The 17,846-nt window shown below is 37.8% G+C and overlaps 2 protein-coding genes across 2 annotated transcripts in view; both read right to left on the bottom strand.

Annotated features, from left to right (window-relative positions):
* The window catches only part of LOC136155320 (cyclin-Y-like protein 1), a 44,626-nt gene that overhangs the window by 22,105 nt on the left and 4,675 nt on the right, over positions 1-17,846 (bottom strand). The gene's annotated exons all lie outside the window — the stretch shown is intronic.
* LOC136155319 (centrosomal protein of 135 kDa-like) overlaps positions 3,146-17,846 on the bottom strand; it is a 41,189-nt gene continuing 26,488 nt past the window's right edge. Inside the window, exons 7-11 of the mRNA XM_065917130.1 lie at positions 9,723-9,818; positions 9,166-9,223; positions 8,039-8,196; positions 5,439-5,564; positions 3,146-3,248 (exon numbers count right to left, since the gene is read on the bottom strand). The gene's annotated coding sequence lies outside the window, so the exon portion shown is untranslated. The remainder of the gene's footprint in view (positions 3,249-5,438; positions 5,565-8,038; positions 8,197-9,165; positions 9,224-9,722; positions 9,819-17,846) is intronic.

Here is a 17,846-nt window from a genome sequence, read left to right as displayed (position 1 = left end):
GTCCATGGGATTCTCTGGGCAGGAAGACTGGAGTGACTTGCCATTTCCTTCTCCAGGGCATCTTCCTGACCCAGGGATTGAACCTGGATCTCCTGCGTTGCAGGCAGATTCTTTACTGTCTGAGCCTCCAGGAATATGTTAGTTAATTCAAGAGTACTGTTGTCTGTGGAGGTCTAGAAGAAACAAAGCAAAGAGGAACTAAAGAGCCTGTTGATGAAGGTGAAAGAGGAGAGTGAAAAAGCTGGCATAAAATTCAGCATTCAGAAAACTAAGATCATGGCACCTGGTCCCATTACTTCATGGGAAATAAGATGGGGAAACAATGGAAACACTGACAGACTTTATTTTCTTGGGCTCCAAAATCACTGCAGATGGTGACTGTAGCCTTGAAATTAAAAGATGCTTGCTCCTTGGAAGAAAAGCAATGGAAAACCTAGACAGCACATTAAAAAGCAGAGACACTACTTTGCCAACAAAGGTCCATATAGTAAAAGCTATGGTTCTTTCAATAGTCACATATGGTTGTGAGAGCTGGACCATAAAGAAGGCTGAGCGCTGAAAAATTGATGCTTTTAAACTGTGGTGTTGGAGAAGACTCTTGAGAGTCCCTTGGACTGCAAGGATATTATACCAGTTAATCCTAAAGGAAGTCAGTCCTAAATATTCATTGGAAGGACTGATGCAGAAACCGAAACTCCAGTACTTTGGCCCCCTGATTCAAAGAGCCGACTTAGAAAATATCCGATGCTGGGAAGATTGAGGGCAGGAGGAGAAGAGGACAACAGAGGATGAGATGGTTGGATGGCATCACCAACTCAATGGACATAGGTTTGAGCAGGCTCCAGGAGTTGGTGATGGACAGGGAAGCCTAATGTGCTAGAGTCCATGGAGTCACAGTCTCCTGACTGAATGACTGAACAACAAGAAGAAGAAGAAACACTGCCTTCCTTGGGATATTTTAGAATTATCAAATGTCTTGATTAGAAGGGATAGGGACCCTTTCTCCTATTAATTTATGACCGTTATTTAAGATGATTTATATTTATGATTTGTATCTAACACAGAAAGAAAAGCTTGTTTTAGTGCGAAGAGATGGGGATTTGATTTCTGGACTTTCCTCTCAGTAGTAGTTTGAGAGTGGCTAAGTCTCAAAATTTTGAGCTTCATCTTTAAAATGAGGATAATATCTTTTCTACCTTCATTCCTGGTAAGTATGAAGACCAAAGAGGAAATCTGTATAATGGCAACATGAACATTAGAAAGCATTGTTTGAATATGAGATATATTAACTCATATTATTTTCATATACTGTAGATTACATAATAAAAGTTACATCTTACCTGGTAAAGGGTGTAGGTGAGATTTAATTTACTGCTGAGATCATGTAGACTTACATAAAACTCCATGGATTTTTTTCATTTTGATTTTTATGATCTTAACATTTTTTAATCTACTCACATAGGCTTTTCCCTTTAGATTAAATAATAACCACACTAAAAATCAGTTTTCATGTGTTCTTTACATCACACCTTTTATATGTCCACATACCTGTCTTTTAAACAAATTTAATTAAGACAGAATTGTTCAGAAATGATGATCTGAGTTAAAAGTTTAAGAAGCACATGAGAGAACAGGTCTGTAATTGCAAGTTTCTAGTCCTTGTCCCCAAATTTTCAAATGCTTACATTTTTCCTGAGTATTTCAGCTACTGTGTGAGGTGTATTATTCACTACAACATGTAATTTTTAGTGAATAAAGCAGCACAGACCAGTAGATGGCCAAATTCAGTATAGTTCAGACTTACTTGGTAAGAGGATGGCTCTCAAAATCTACGAAGAGCCTTTGTTGAGTTCTTTCTGTCATGTATACATTTGTTGTTGTTGTAGTTTAGTTGCTAAGTTGTGTTTGACTCTGTGGCCGCGTGGACTGTAGCCCACCAGGCTCCTCTGTCCAGGGGATTTCCCAGGCAAGAATACTGGAGTGAGCTACCATTTCCTTCTCCAGGGGATCTTCCCCACCCAGGGATCAAATCCATGTCTCTTGTATTGGCAGGTGGATTCTTTACCGCTGAGCCCCCAGTGAAGCCCCCATTCATATATTATTGGCCCACATATACTGTAGTCAATTGAATTTGGAAATAAACGAATTTAAGTCATAGCTCATAAATTTGCAGTCTGTTCATCACCTTTATGCTGAGAGCAGCACCCTAGGTCCAGGTCTTAGGGCTCTGACTCCATGAACCAGCAGGGCGACAAGAGTAATATTACAAATCACATAGGCGTGTTTTATGTTAGGATCAGAAAAACCTGACTTTCTGAAAGTTTCTGTGCTTTTACACAGTCTCATGGCAACACTCAGCTGAATGTCCAGGATGCACCAAGTGTTAGAGCTGGAAGGACTGCCATCATTGCTGCAACTGATAACAACATTGCCAGTCAGTTCAGTTCAGTTCAGTTGCTCAGTCGTGTCCGACTCTTTGTGACCCCATGAACTGCAGCACGCCAGGCCTCCCTGTTCATCACCAACTCCTGGAGTTTACCCAGACACATGTCCATCGAGTCAGTGATGCCATCCAGCCATCTCATCCTCTGTCGTCCCCTTCTCCTCCTGCCCCCAATCCCTCCCAGCATCAGGATCTTTTCCAATGAGTCAACTCTTCGCATGAGGTGGCCAAAGTATTGGAGTTTCAGCTTCAGCATCAGTCCTTCCAGTGAACACCCAGGACTGATCTGCTTTAGGATGGACTGGTTGGATCTCCTTGCAGTCCAAGGGCCAGAGAGGTTGCTAAGTTAACGGGCTGCAATACTCGGTCTTAGAGCACCTCTTCAGTCTCTCAGCCCAGTGCTCTTCCTTATATCTTAGTCTCTCATGGTCATGTCCTTTTTTGTTTCATTATATAGTTAGATACGCATAACTGTAATTTAATAGATACTACCAAGAGATTGTATATCTATAAGAGACAGTGTATGTACCCACCCCAAAATGCTCATTTTTTAAAACCGTTTTTCATAAAATCTGAATTAAATGAAATATCATATAGGAGAAGGGTCTTATAAAACACTGCCAATTGCCAGCTAGGTAAGCTTGCCCCACAAGCACAGTCAAGGTTGTGAGCTGTGTTTAACACCCTGCTTTCTTGCATTGAGCTGGTTGTCATGTGCTGTCGATGCCATCTGGATGCATCATAAGTGTGTGGTGATTTTGCAATAAACACACAGTAACTATAATGTAACCCAGAAGCAGAATGACTGTAAAAAAAAAAATAAATAAATAAGGTCAACTTTTTTAAAATGAAATCTATCCTTACTTGAAATTTCAAGTTGAGAAATTCAAATATATTATTGATACCTGACATTAGTGATTGAACATGAAAAATTAAATAAAGAAAAGAGGTCATTTCCTAAAGAGGTCAGTATGGACACACACATGCATACAGACACACATGTTCACTTGGAGAGCCACCTTGCTAGGTTGGCAGGGCTCCTTGAATGACAGCCTGTGAGGGCAGCAGATGATAAGGTTCATCTGTACTTTGCTCTCTTCATCATCCTGTCTCCAGAGTTTTTGTCTTCAGGTTTCCCTTTTCTTTTTAGGCAAACCATCAGCTAATGACCAAATTCCAACAGAACATGTGAAGTTTGAATTATTTTTAGAAAGAGCATGATTTTTCCTTTCAATTTGTCTGTAAAGACACACTTTTAACTTAAGGAAGTTCTTGCATGACCCTGCTTTTTTGGCCAGAATGACCAATCCAATATATCAGTTCATTCGCTCAGTCGTGTCCGACTCTTTGTGACCCCATGAATTGCAGCACGCCAGGCCTCCCTGTCCATCACCAACTCCTGGAGTCTACCCAAACCCATGTCCATTGAGTCAGTGATGCCATCCAGCCATCTCATCCTGTCGTCCCCTTCTCCTTCTGCCCCCAGTCCTTCTCAGCATTAGGTCTTTTCCAATGAGTCAACACTTCACCTGAGGTGGCCAAAGTATTGGAGTTTCAGCTTCAGCATCAGTCCTTCCAATGAACACCCAGGACTGATCTCCTTTAGGATGGACTGGTTGGAGCTTCTTGCAGTCCAGGGGACTCTCAACAGTGTTCTCCAACACCACAGTTCAAAAGCATCAATTCTTTGGCGCTCAGCTTTCTTCACAGTCCAACTCTCACATCCATACATGACTACTGGAAAAACCATAGCCTTGACTAGACAGACCTTTGTTGGCAAAGTAATGTCTCTCCTTTTAAATATGCTATCTAGGTTGGTCATAACTTTCCTTCCAAGGAGTAATCCAATATATAAAATATTTCTAATATGAAAATATCTCTATTTTATTATATGCATGTATTATTAGCTAAGATTCCTAGATTATACTGAAAAGGCCAGTGCAGGTAAGTATTTGACAAAGATACTGGAAGTAAAATTGGATTAGGGGTCAGACATCTAAAAATATATCTATCTCAGGGTTAAGTTTCTTCATCTATACAGCAAAGGCATTGGGTTAGAATTTCTTTTGTTTCTAGACATTCGCTGCTTTATCTCCTTCATTGGCCATAGTAATGTTAACCTAACTCCTCTTTCTCATCCTCTTTAAAACACAAGTGAGGGATAACGACTTGAATTATCCAGGGAACTATTTAGATCTGAAATATAGTGAAGGCTAGCAAACACATCCCAAGACGCCTTCTGGCTCTGAGAATGAATGGCTGAGTATAAAACATGGATGATGAAGGACAGAGATATGCTCCCAACAGTCAAAACAATGCTCACTAAGAAAACTGCACTACAAGGAATTTAATCTTAAAACTAAATATTAGTGATGTTATTATATTTTTCTCCCAAGAAGGAAGAGGAGGAAAAGAAGGACAGAAGGAAAGAAAGAAGGAAGGTAGGAAGGAAAGGAGTCAGGCAGAAGGAAGGAAATATGTGAGTGTCATTAAACTCTTTTCCATCAGAGGAAAGATTAATGTAATGATTAATAATAATCATCAGGGCTTCCCTGATGCTCTAGTGGTTAAGAATCTGCCTGCCAATGCAGGGGACACGGGTTCAAACCTTGGTCTAGGAAGATCCCACGTGCCGTGAAGCAACTAGGCCCATGTGCCACAACTACTGAGCTAGGGCTCTACAGCCTGTGAGCTGCAACTGCTGAACCCATGAGCTGCAACTACTGAAGCCTGCAAGCCTAGAATCCGTGCTCCACAAGAGAAACCACTGCAATGAGAAGCCTGTGCAACACAATGAAGAGTAGCCCCTGCTCACGGCAACTAGAGAAAAGTCTGTGAAGCAACAAAGATCCACCACAGCCAAAATAAATAATCTTAAAAAAAATTATAAAAAGTAATGCCCCAATCAAATAGAAAATCTCTCTTTCAACTATCAAAACATGCAAAGTTGAACCTCTGTTTTTCTTCACTCGTCAAAAAAGATGCAGTTTATTACCTTTAAAGTCCACATCTCCAACAAGTTTTGTCTTTCCTGTGATTGGGTCATGGATATAGTTGATACTAACGTCGATTACAGTGGCACCTTCCTTAACCATATCAGATGTGATCAACTTTGGGATACCTAGAAGGAAAACAGAGTTGTAAAACACTGGAAAATACTTAAACTCTGTCCTTGAGAATAACAAGGATTTATACATCTGGTATTTTTGTTGTCATGGAAAGGTAGCACATGAGGGTATTGCTGGGTGAAATTCTGCTCAGGTTTACCCTTTCACCTTAGAGACTGCTTACAGACTTCAAATGGACCCAGCTTGAGCAGCCTCCTTTGTATCTCATGTACTATAAATATAATGGGGGAGATTATGGAGATAAAACAGGCTTCTGTTGAGGGTGAGTGCAGTGGAGTGAAAACAACTTGGAAAATGGAGGCAGAGACAAGGAAGTGAGGGAGGGAAGGAGGATAAAAAAGACAAAAAGTGAAATGGTACTATTCATATTTCTCAGGGTTGTGGTAAACTGTAAAGTGATGTGCACAAAGTAGTATCTTATCATTTCCAAACATGAAAGACTATCCTGCGTTGATTTTTTCTTGGTTTCTTTGATCATCACATCTGTATATAACTTGGAATGGTAAGAAACAGTACATTCTACTTAGTGTTTCTCCATTTGAATTTGAAAGATAGCTCTACAGAAATGTGATGTCACCATCTATTTTTTGTAACACTTTTCAAATTTTATTTCAGATGCAACAGTGCCAGCTAACAACGGCTAGTGCTCCCTTTTTTTTTTTGCTATGAGTTAACAAATCATCCCTAAACTCAGTGTCTTAAACCAACAACTTATTTTTATTTTCCACAGTTGTGTGAGTTGACTGAGCTCAGCTGGATGGATCTTCCTGGGGGTCTTTCACATAAATGGAGTCAGTTAGCAGCTGCAGTTGGAGGCATCTCAACCTGTGACATTGCTGGTTGTCCGAGGTGCATTCACAGGCCTGCAGTTGAGCTCGTCTGGGGATGCTGATTGGAGCACATAGATGTGGCCTCTCCACGCAGCTCGGACTTCTCACAGCCCCGCAGCTGGCTTCCAGGAGTGCGTGTTCCAAGCGGCAGGAAATAAAAGGTACCCATAGCTTGAGGATGGAACCTGGAAACTAGCACAGTGTTGTTTCTGTCATATTCTATTGGTCAGCCAGTGACAGAATCCACTTAGACTGAAAAGGAGGGGTAGAGATGCAACTTCCCAATGGGAGGAGAATCAAAGAATTTGTGTCCATCTTTATTCCATCAGAATGCCTCTGGATGACACTGTGTCTGGAATGTGATTTACTCATTTTCACACTACATCCCTTAACCAGAATAGGGTAATCTGTTTTGCATCATCAGAGGCTTTCTTCTATCATCTGAATATCCAGATGCTTTAAATGTCATCTTGTGACATATGATTTTTAGTGGTAGTAAGAATTAAAAGGCTAAAAAGACAGTGCCAAGATAGATGCAGCTAGCTGACAAGGTTCCTCAGCCACACCAACGATACAACAAAGATGGTTATCAATGCTTGAGAGATATTTTTTCTCTTGCTTTCCTATCCTGTCCCAGAGAACTTCTCCCTTTTTATCAGTTCTAGCATAGATATCAAGTAATGCTCCAAATGAAGTCATAAAATCCTGTATATTCTTGGCAGTCATTAGAAAAAGAAACCATAAGTGATATGACAGCAAGAAATATTTTTAAAATTAAAATGACAATGAAGTAGTTATTAAAATCCAGCTACTATGATTTTGGGAAAGATCCAGATCTCCCTCTCAATTAGGACCATTCAATTCACTATCTCAATGAATATCAATTGGCAGTGGTCAAATACACAGTTTTCCAAAGCGAGGGAAATGTGAGCTTGATTTTAATTCTCAGGAAAATTACAAAATGGAAAACCACTGAATGCATGCTTTTTTTTTTTTTTTTTGATGATGATGATGTTACATATGTCCATTGCAGAAAATGTCAAAAGTATCTAAAAGTTTAAGCTGAAAACAAAAATCACTATAATCTTGCCATCCAAAGATAATAAATGTATTTTTATTGTATTTGTTTCTAGGATTTCGAAATGCTTCTTCATTAGGCATAAAGCCTATAAAAGGATATATAATTTTGTTTGTATTGTGCCTCATTGTTTATCTTTGAATTAAAATTAAACTGTAAGCATTTTCCTATTTCATCAGTTATTTAAAATTTAAAAACCACACGAAATAAGTTATTATGTAAATTACCATAGTAAGTTATTCATTCCTGCAGTCTTTTCAATACTTTGCTATCATAAATAATGCAGTGATGATCATTTGTGCTCAGGAAACTATGATGATTTCTTATCTGCAGCAGCAAGTTTGACAGTTTTTCACTGAACCCTTATGATGGGATTCAGTGAAACATGATGGAAAAACATGGGTTGAATAAAAGCTCTCAATGGTAGTCATGACTGGTTAAATAATACATTCTGAAACAGCTTATCAATAAGGTCTTCCATGAAAAGTATCTTTCAGTGCCATTTTCAAATTTTGTGAGAACTTGGAAGAACACATTGGCATCACAATAGTTATTTTACCTTTGTCCTCCTCCAGGTCTTTTCCACCCTTCTCTGCTCTACTTTATGGCAGGGATGGGACTGATTCTTATAGAGGTCTTGTGTGTTTCCTCTCTCTCTTGGAACCCTGTCACAGCCATGAGAACAAACACAAGCCTCCCTGCTGGCAGATCCAAATCCTGTGGAAGAGAGCTGAGTTGTTTCAGGGAAGCCATCCTAGACCAGTCATCTAGCCAACCACCAGCTGAAGGCAGATGTTTGAACAAGCCAAGTCATGGTCAGAATATCTGAGCTAAGGTCACCATAATTGACTAGCTGAACCATGCTCATGAGAAATTTATTTTAAAGGGTGGTTGTTTAAATTGACTGAGTTTGGGGGTGTTTGGTTGTTTTTTAATACAGCAAAAGTTGCATAATACATATTAGCAAATGACACAAAATTGGACAGAATAGCTAGTAGGTAGCTACTTTGGAATAGTGGACTATCAATAGCCATAGAATTTGAAAGAGGTTCTGTTTATCTGATCAGCTGGGTGTACTTGATTAAAAATTCACTAAAAACTCTTAGGTTGCTCCAAGACAAATAATGTCCAGATTCAGGGATGTAATGCTTTCCACTATATTTTCAGCAGAGTTTCTCTGAAAATGTTGGTTGTATTCTGGAGGCTGATCTCGAGAAGAATGATGAGAATGGATCTGGAAATCATGTCATATGGAACAAGTGCTATCAAACTAGTTGGTTCAACTGTTTACCCATCAGGTTGTGACAAGAAGAAAAAGTTTATGCCACAATGTAAATCAACTATATCAGTAAACATGCTTTTAAATTCAGCTAGCTTTAGTTTTTCATAGAAACAATTTTTCAATGATGATAGCAAATATGTTGATTTCTTTTTTTAAATTTTGGCAGTGCTGGGTCTTCTTGCAGTGTGCAGACACTGTGTTGTACCACGTGGGCTATGTGTTGCAGCATATGCTGCAACTAGTTGTCCCGTGACATGTAGGATCTTAGTTCCCTGACCAGGGATTGAACTCTTGTCCTCTGTATTGGCAGGCAGATTCTTAACCACTGGACCATGAGGGAAGTCCCAGCATGCTGATTTATATTTTGCCACAGTTCTTTATGTTGATGTGGATCTATAACTTACAGTTTCCAAAGGGTAAGGAACAGCCATGGGTTAGTATTGGTCCATACATTGAATATCTCTGAAACAGAGGAATGGTTGAATAAACTCAAGTTGCCTTTCTTAGGGGGGAAAAAAAACACCTAAAAAACTAAAAATAATCAAAACCCAATAATTGTGTCTTCAGTGTGTTAAACTGTATAGGGAGTTGATTTACTTTATATATTTCCAGAAGGAAGAATGAAGGGACAAGGAAGGGAATAGATTTTAGCTCAATACAGAGAATATTTTAAGAATAATAAGCCACAAAGAGAAATACTGTCCTTATTCCCCATTAGAAATGTTCACAATAGGGCAAAGATGAGATTGAATTGGGGAAGTTAATGATGCTTTCAAATTTTATGATTTAAAGATTCTCTTTTGTCTAATTAAAATAATTTTTTTTCTTTCTTCTCTCAAGTAATTCATTTCTGAACCCTTGCAGACTTCTGACCCTGTCATTCTGCTAAACAAAAGAAAGAAATAATACAAATTGTACTTAACAGTTGAAATGATAACAAATAGGCATATATGATACCTACTTCAGATATGTTAAATGAGCTGTCCACTGACATTGTTGTCTTGTAGAAACAAATGACTGGAAGTGAAGTTGTTCATTAATTGTACCTTAAAAGACACTGAAAAGAAATTTCTTAATTGGGTTCCCCAAATAAACAAATGCAATATATTTAAATTAAATTATTATCATTTGATAAAGTGACATATTAAAAACTAAACATTTGGAAAAGACTTTCAGTTTAGTTCAGTTCAGTCACTCAGTCATGTCTGACTCTTTGCGACCCCATGGACTGATTTTAGATGTTAGTCTAAAAAAAAAGACTTTAGATACTAGTAGAATGTGAAGTCAGAAAAATTTTTTATTTGTTTTTTTGTTAAAGCTGAAAATGAACAGTAGTTTCAAGTGAACATTTCCTATGAGCTTTTTCTTTTTGATGTGATAGTTCCATAGAAACCTATCCTTAATTCTTATATAATTTGAAGACTCAAGCATTATATGTGAGAACCAAAACCATTCACATCCACATAACTTACTCTATACATTAACATAACTTTATTATTTCATTGTTTTTATCAATACAACTTTATTGCTCTAGGGAACTCTTGCTCAGAAAGATAAAAGTTTTAAGCAATTTTACTGTCTCAAGAACACATCAAAAGACTTATTTTAATTAACATCAAACTGTTTGACATCTCAACAGAGAGTATCAAAATTTTCAAGACTCTTGGAAATCCTTTAAATCCTCTCCTTGTTGTGTCTTCAATCCTAAACTTTTATATTATGATCTTTACCTAATCCTACCGAAAATTTCTGATTAAGAGACTTGCCTTAAACAAACTTCATGTTTAATCTCTTGCAACCCCATGGACTGTAACCCACCAGGCTCTTCTATCCATGGGATTCTTGAGGCAAGCATTCTGGAATGGGTTGCCATTTCCATCTCCAGGGGATCTTTCCCACCCAAGGATCAAACACACATCTCCTGCATTGCAGGCAGATTCTTTACTATCTGAACCACCAGGGAAACCCCCAAAAACAAACTTCAACATCTCCTAAATATTCCAACTTTGCTTCTACACCCTAAGATGTTATTGAGGTAAGTAGCTCACTGGGGCTGGGGGGGGGGGGGGCGGGGATTCCTGATTTGTGGAATTTGGTGATTTCTGTGGTATAAGTATTCCTATCATGGCTGACTTCAAGTTACCAAGGTGATCCTTCTCAGGCTAACAGGAGTTAGGTTCAGCACACCACTGCCTCTAAGGGACTATCAAGATAGTGTTCTCCCATGCTTCTCTAACCTAAACTCAGATTTGTCTTATTGATGGACTGTTTGGATGCCATCTGGGGGAAACCAATGTTCAACAATACTGGGGATCTGTAAAAATCTAATCAAGAACTTCTCTTGGCCATGGTCCAGGACCTCAAGTTGGAACCATGGTTGCCTCTTTGGCCCTTTGAGCCTCTTGCTGGTACAGGAAGCTGTTGGCCTCTGTGAGTGGGATGATGAGGTAAGTCTTGCATTGAGTCCCAACTCTGATTTCTTTTCTTTAAAGGTCCCCAAATGCTGAGTTTATTTTGTCTTCTTTAAATAAGAAACTCATTTTAGGAATCCTTTGATTATATGTTCAGTTAAATAACTTTTATCTTTGGTGGAAGTCAGTGCTATTACTTACAACACAATTTGTCTCTATCGCTGTCATCTTTTGTTGTATATTTACAAAGGAAGAGTTCACAGCGAGGGGATGTGGGTAAGGTAGATAAATCCATTACTCAAACTGACCCTGAGGACTGAAAAGTTCAGAAAGTGTCTTTTGAATTTTGGAAAATCCTGTGGATGTTTTGCCTCAGCTCACTTGTTTCCCTGACTAAGATGGTAAAAAATCTGCCTGCAGTGCAGGAGACCTGGGTTTGATCCCTGAGTCAGGAATATCCTCTTGAGAAGGGAATGGCTACCCACTCCAGTGTTCTTGTCTGGAGAATTCCATAGACAGAGGAGCCTGGCAGGCTTACAGCCCATTGGTCCACAAAGGGTTGGATACAACTGAAGTGATTTAGCACTAGCACAGCATCCCAAATATCCAATGTTCTGCTTTTTTTTTTTTTTTTTTTTTATGTTTCTGAGGGAATATCTAAGGCATTTAGATTCCAAAATTGTTCCCTTAAAATGTCTTCGCCAAGGCAAACAAAAAGTGAAAAACTAAAAATGGTCTCTTTTAGAGTCTTCCAAGTCTTAGTACAAATCAAATAGCTCTTTTATTATTTATCTTCCCCCAACTTAAGTTTCTCTACTTCCTTTGACTTCTTCCTTTTACCTCCTAACTGTCTAGAAAAATCTCCAAAGTGCAATTACTTCATAAAATTAACCACCCCTCCCCTCACCATCAGAAACAGGGAAAATTGCATTGTTTTAAGGTCTGGTCTCATACTGAGCCAAAAAGCCAAGTGATAAAATTTGCAGAGGAATTAGAAATAGTTTTAGGAATCAATAATCCAGTAACCCCAAGTGTATATCAAATAGTACATATGTGTTCTGTTATGAAAGAGTAGAATGGAAAGATAGGATTCAAAGACCCCAATTTGCATAAGAAATCAGAAGAATTTAGAAAAGTTGTGTATATTAGACAAGGTCTTTTGGAAACTCTCCCCTCCTGTGAGCACAGATTGAATGCTGATCCCGTCTTATAAGCAAAGAAAGGAACCATCCATTGGAGAATTCAGAGACAAGTTCTTTAATACCTTTAGACAGTTTTCATAAGTAACTCCTGCTGCAAATGTAATGAGCTTTCTACTAACTTTTTGCCAATACCTTTAAGCCTGAAACAGAAAGTTTAATACACTAGAAACATTTAGAATTTAAACATCTATAATTTAAAACATTCTAGAAAAACTAGAATGGAATAATAGACTCATTGCCAGACATTCAGCACTTCACTGAGCATTTTTAAAAGAATATGAGAACAAAGGGAATAAGACTCAGATAAAACAATTAGACATTCCCTATGAGGAGGAAGAGGAGGAGGAAAAGGAATCAAATGCCCAATCTCTTATTTTATCCTTGAAAATTCACAAGGAGAATGTCCTCATAATGTTAGAAGGCAACCTTTTGCTTGATCTGGGCACTACTTTATTAGTCTTAAACTGCTATTTAATTCAACATCTCCCTTGGAGAGATGGTTGTGGGTGTTTAAGAATACACAAGCGTTCCACATGTCCTGGCTGAGAGCAGAGGTGCAGTCTCGGCTCCTCAGTGACCCCACACTTGTGAATTTGACAGGGACAGATGTATGCTCAAAGTGGAATCATCAACAAATTAAGTGATTTCTTGACAGTCTCTTTCCTGAAAAGTCTGAGGACTTCCTATTTGTAATGAGGTTGCAACTAATTGGCATATTAACTTAGACTTACTGTGTCTAAATCAAGTCCAAATTGAAGATCTCAAAGAAATGCTAGAGTTTTTGTTGGTAACACTTCTATAAAACTGGCGGCATTAATAGGACTGAACCTCTAGCTAAACCTCTATCTAGTGAGAAAAGTACATTTGTTGAGACGTTCTTAAGTTTCAGTGAGTTTCACCTGGGGAGCTTGTTAGACTGCCTGTGTCCTGAGTCAGCAGGCCAGATATGGCCCAGGACTCTGCATTTAACACTTCTCCAGGTGACTCTGGTACATAATATTCTCTTAAAGCACTAGCTAAAGACAGACCAAAACTAACAGAAAATGGACTGGTTCTTAAAACTCCTGTCCTTCTAGGTAAAAACACCAATGAGTTGAGGATGTAGAATCATTCAGAATCTTAGATGCATAAATAGAATATTCATTCCCCAGTTCCCTGTAGTAGCAACCTCAAATTCTGTTTTATCCTTGTGCCTCCTGAGAGAATATATTTAGTTTAGACCTGTATTTTGTTTCCTTCAGTGTCCTTTCTTTAGTGTTAATTATAATTGACTATTATGATTTCTTTTAGATCATAATAATCAATACTTATTGGCCTTCTTCTGGAAATATCAACAATATACATATCTGGGCTATTGTTATACCTAGGAGTTTACTAAGTCATCCTCATACTTTTTCAGAATCCTCTATCAGGACCTAAAGAATCTGAAATTTTCCTGTAATTATATTCTTATCATTCAAAGGAAGATTTGCAGAAGAACATATATTTTAGAAGATGTGAATCAGACACTGAATTTTAAGTTTCTAAAAATTCAAAATACTTTTAGGCTATGCTGGCCTATCAGCAGATGTATTCCTCAAGTAAATATGTAATAAGAAACATTACAAGTACAATAAAATAGCTGTTAGATTTTATATAAATATTTGTTATTGCAAACTCCCTCCTTTATAGTTAGCAATTTTCAAAACTCTCATATCAGTTCTTTAAATTCCTAATAAAACATATCAACTCTATATTCTAAGATATTCAGTTACATGAAATTTCATTGTTGCACACTTATAATATCATCAACATTTCCAGCTTTAACCCTGCAGAGCAAAAACAGTCTCGAGAAAGAACACAGCTGGAAGAATCACCCTACCTGATTTCAGGCCACACCACAAAGCTACAGTAATCAAAACAGCCTGGTATTGACACAGAAACAGACACACGGATCAATGAACAGATTAGAGAGCCCAGAAATAAACCCATGCCCTTATGGTCTATTAATCTATAGCAAAGGAGGCAAGGGTATATAACGGAGAAAAGACAGTCTTCTCAATAAATGGTGCTGGTAAAACTGGACAGCTACACATAAGAGAATGAAATCAGAACATTCTCTAACACCATATATCACAATAAACTCAAAATGAATTAAAGACTTCAGTAAAAACAACAACAACAGCTTATTAAAGACCTAAATTTAAGACCAAAAACCATAAAACTCCTAGAGGAAAATGTAGGCAGAACACTCTGACATAAATTGTAGCAATATTTTTTGGATCTGTCTTCTAAAGCAAAGTAAATAAAAGCAAAAATAAAAAGCAACCTAATTAAACCCAAAATATTTTGCACAGTAAAGGAAACCATTGACTAAAAAAAAAACCTACTCAATGGAAGAAAATATTTACAAATGATATCACTGACAAGGAGTTAATATCCAACATACATTAAAAAGCTCATATTAATACAACTCAACATAAAAAAAAACAATTAAAAAGTGGGCAGAAAATATGAATATACATTTTTCCAAAGGGACATGAAGATAGTAGACAACAGGCACATGAAAAGATGCTCAACATCACTAAATGTTAAGGAAATGCAAATCGAAACTACAGTGAGATATCACCTCACACCAGTCAGAATGGCTATCATAAAATGAACACAGATAATAAATTATTGGCAAGGATGTGTAGAAAAGGGAATTTTGTACATTGTTTGTGGGAATGTAATTGATGCAACCACTGGGGAAACAGAATGGAAGTTTTAAAAAAAATTAAAAATAGAACCAGCAATTATACTCCTGCGTATATATCTGAAAAAGACAAAAACACCAGTTTGAAAGGATAACACACCCCAATGTTTATACCAAAATTATTTACAATTGTCAAGATATGGAAGCAACATAAGTGTCTACCAACAGGTGAATGGATAAAGAAGATGTGATACATACACACACACACACACACACACACACACCCACAGGAATAATCCTCGGCCATTAAAAAGAATGAAATTTTGTCATTTGTAGTAATATGGATGGATTTGGAGGGTATTATGCTAAGTGAGATACTTCAAAAGGGTAAGACAAATACTGTATGATACTGCATTTTTGTGTGAAATCTAAAAATACAACAAACTTGTGAATACAACAAAAAGAAAGCAGAAATAAATATAGAGAACAAACTAGTGGTTACCAGTGAGGAGAAGGAAGGGGGAGGGACAATATAGGGGTAGGAGAGTAAGAGGTACAAACTGTCATGTAGAAAATAAGCTATAGGGATATATTGTACAGCAGAGAGAAAATAACCAATATTTTATAATAACAATAAATGGGTGTAACCTTTAAAAATAAATTAATTTTTAAAAAATTCTAAAAGACAGAAATATAGATCAATGGAACAGAATAGAAAGCCCAGAGATAAATCCACATACCTATGGACACCTTATCTTCAACAAAGGAGGCAAGAATATACAATGGAAAAAAGACAGCCTCTTTAACAAGTGGTGCTGGGAAAACTGGTCAACCACTTGTAAAAGAATGAAACTAGAACACTTTCTAACACCATACACAAAAATAAACTGAAAATGGATTAAAGATCTAAATGTAAGACCAGAAACTATAAAACTCCTAGAGGAGAACATAGGCAAGACACTCTCGACATAAATCACAGCAAGAGCCTCTATGACCCACCTCCCAGAATATTGGAAATAAAAGCAAAAAGAAACAAATGGGACCTAATGAAACTTAAAAGCTTTTGCACAACAAAGGAAACTATAAGCAAGGTGAAAAGACAGCCTTCAGAATGGGAGAAAATAATAGCAAATGAAGAAACAGACAAAGGATTAATCTCAAAAATATACAAGCAACTCCTGCAGCTCAATTCCAGAAAAATAAATGACCCAATCAAAAAGTGGGCCAAAGATCTAAATAGACATTTCTCCAAAGAAGACATACAGATGGCTAACAAACACATGAAAAGATGCTCAACATCACTCATCATCAGAGAAATGCAAATCAAAACCTCAGTGAGGTCCCATTACATGATGCTCAACATCACTCATCATCAGAGAAATGCAAATCAAAATCTCAATGAGGTCCCATTACATGCCAGTCAGAATGGCTGCTATCCAAAAGTCTACAAGCAATAAATGCTGGAGAGGGTGTGGAGAAAAGGGAACCCTCTTACACTGTTGGTGGGAATGCAAACTAGTACAGCCACTATGGAGAACAGTGTGGAGATTTCTTAAAAAACTGGAAATAGAACTGCCATATGACCCAGCAATCCCACTTCTGGGCATACACACCGAGGAAACCAGATCTGAAAGAGACACGTGCACCCCAATGTTCATTGCAGCACTGCTTATAATAGCCAGGACATGGAAGCAACCTAGATGCCCATCAGCAGACGAATGGATAAGAAAGCTGTGGTACATAACACCATGGAATATTACTCAGCCGTTAAAAAGAATTCATTTGAATCAGTTCTAATGAGATGGATGAAACTGGAGCCCATTATACAGAGTGAAGTAAGCCAGAAAGATAAAGACCAATACAGTATACTAACGCATATATATGGAATTTTGAAAGATGGTAACGATAACCCTATATGCAAAACAGAAAAAGACACACAGATGTACAGAACAGACTTTTAGACTCTGTGGGAGAAGGCGAGGGTGGGATGTTCTGAGAGAATAACTTTGAAACAAGTATACTATCAAGGGTGAAACAGATCACCAGCCCAGGCTGGATGCAGGAGACAAGTGCTCAGGGCTGGTGCACTGGGAAGACCCAGAGGGATGGGGTGGAGAGGGAGGCGGGAGGGGGGATCAGGATGGGGAACACATGTAAATCCATGGCTGATTTATGTCAATGTATGACCAAACCCACTACAATATTGTAAAGTAATTAGCCTCCATCTAATAAAAATAAATGGGGAAAAAAATTAAGGAAATATAAAAAAAATTCTAACTTATAAATAAAATGACATACTAAAGACTGAGAGTAAGAGGATTCAAGCAATAATAGTAATAATTAAAACAAAAAGACAAGAAGATGGAGAGAAGTGCCAACCACAAAATTTTGAAAGCCAAATAGCAGATGGACAACTACTAATTAAGTAAGCAGACCCAAGAAAGCTGAAATCTAAGCCAACTGCAGGAAAAACCCAGAAAGTAGATCAATATGTACTGCAGAATCCCAAAAAAATTTCAAAAGAAAGAAAAGCTCCTTCAACTTGGCCTTTTAACTCTATATCTTTCTCTTCCTTTCAAAACAGCAATAGGATTTCATGGGAGATTGGTATGAGAACAAATTGTGGTGATAAACATGATGCTTTGCTCAGACTCACTTTGCCTTCTGACAACTGAGGCTTGTAACTGGTCCAACCTAGTCAATCTCCCCTCCCTATCCCTCAAAGCTAAGTCCTTAACATTCAACTAACATCCAAGCATTAGTTAGTGCTACCCACTGGAAGATACACATAACCCAAC

The sequence above is a fragment of the Muntiacus reevesi genome, unplaced genomic scaffold (assembly GCF_963930625.1).
Source record: "Muntiacus reevesi unplaced genomic scaffold, mMunRee1.1 SCAFFOLD_77, whole genome shotgun sequence".
NCBI classification, from domain to species: Eukaryota; Metazoa; Chordata; class Mammalia; order Artiodactyla; family Cervidae; genus Muntiacus; species Muntiacus reevesi.
The sequence above is the reverse complement of the archived record's forward strand: the minus strand, read 5'-3'. Positions and strand labels throughout refer to the sequence as shown.